Below are 1,865 nucleotides of genomic sequence, written 5' to 3'. Positions count from 1 at the left end.
GATTTTATTCTGTTAGTGATAGTATGAAAAATAAAAGGAAGAGGATAACTATTATTAAGAAGTATATTGATGGTTTCAATTAAGTTTTTTTGATGAAATTGTGGATGAGACAAACGAATTATTTTATCTATCATGTTAGTGATTATACCTTTTTTGTGACAGATAGGATGGTTGGAATGAAAGTTTAAAAATCTACCGGAGAATGTGGTTTTGTGGAAAATATCAAATATGATTCTCTGATTCTCTACAATGATTTTCGTATCAAGAAAATTTATGGTATTATCTGTGCCAACTTCCATGGTGAACTGTAATCTTTTGTGTATAGAATTGAATGTATTCAGTGTATCACAAATGCCGTCCGAAGGGAGTGCCAAAATGATGTCATCCACATATCGATAGTAGAACAAAGGTTTTTTATGTAATTTATTAATTGTAGACATTTCAAGGTCTTGCATTACTATATCTGCAATTATAGGAGAAGGAGGTGAACCCATTGGAGTGCCAAAAATTTGTTTGTAACAATTGTAGTTGAATGAAAAAAAGGTGGAGTTCAATACCAAATTAATTGCCCTAATAAATTCATCTTGAGGAATCTTTATTTTATTGGCTATATATGTGATTCCATCTGTTTTTTATGCTATTTATGGCTAAATCTACAGGAACATTAGTAAAAAGAGATACTACATCTAGAGACGTCAACACATGGTTAGAATCAATTTGTAGTCCAATTAATTTTTTGGCTAGGTAGGAACTATCTTTTATATAACTGGGAGCCTCAGGTATACTATCGTTAATAATGTTATGTAAAAAAAGTGACAAGTTGTACAAAGGACTGTTTATGGATGACACTATTACTCTCAGTGGGTTACCTTGCTTATGGATTTTTATTAATCCGTATGCTCTAGGTAAGTTGCCGTCGGTTGTGAGTAATTTTCGATATGTGGAATCCTCAATATACTTTTTACTCTTCCATTTAGTGAGAAGGACACGTAAGTCTTGTGTTAATTTTTTTGTTGGACCTTTTTCAATTTTTTGATAAGTATCATTATCAGAAAGAATTTCTTCCATGTTAGATATGTAGCTAGTTTTATTAAGAGCAACGGTGACATTTTCCTTGTCTGCATTGGTGATGAGTATATTATGTGTTTTATTAATAAATTGTTTTGTTGACATCAGCGACTTGTTAATTAATTTTTCAGTCGGATTTAGGGAAGGAAATTTACTATTAAATCTGTTGAGGATAGATATTGAGTTATTTCTAACAAGCTTTATAACATTAGAAGGACGGCCAATGATGTTGCTTTCAATTTGTTTGATAAATTCTTTCATAGTTTTTTCCTTATTGTGAGAATTGATAGGAAGACCGAATTTTTCCCCTAATTGTAATAGAAATTGTACATCAAGTGGAATGTCAATGTCACTTAAATTTATGAACCACTTTTCTTTTAAGGAGTTAAGAGGACAAGGATCACCAAAATCATTCGGTAAAATACTTATATTAATAACATCTTGACTGACCATTCCAACCATCCTATCTGTCACAAAAAAGGTATAATCACTAACATGATAGATAAAATAATTCGTTTGTCTCATCCACAATTTCATTAAAAAAACTTAATTGAAACCATCAATATACTTCTTAATAATAGTTATCCTCTTCCTTTTATTTTTCATACTATCACTAACAGAATAAAATCTTATATACGTAATAATAACTTTTTACATAATAATAATACTAATGATAAGTTCTTCTCAGTACCATATGTAAAATCTATTTTTGAAAGTTTTTTACCGATTACAAACAAATTCACTTGCAAACTAGCTTACTCCATACCAAATACACTCAAAAGTTTTATAAAGATAGG

This window comes from Cyphomyrmex costatus, unplaced genomic scaffold (assembly GCF_001594065.2).
Source record: "Cyphomyrmex costatus isolate MS0001 unplaced genomic scaffold, Ccosl1.0 scaffold1627, whole genome shotgun sequence".
In the NCBI taxonomy this organism is placed as follows: Eukaryota; Metazoa; Arthropoda; class Insecta; order Hymenoptera; family Formicidae; genus Cyphomyrmex; species Cyphomyrmex costatus.
This window is presented reverse-complemented; position numbering follows the sequence as displayed.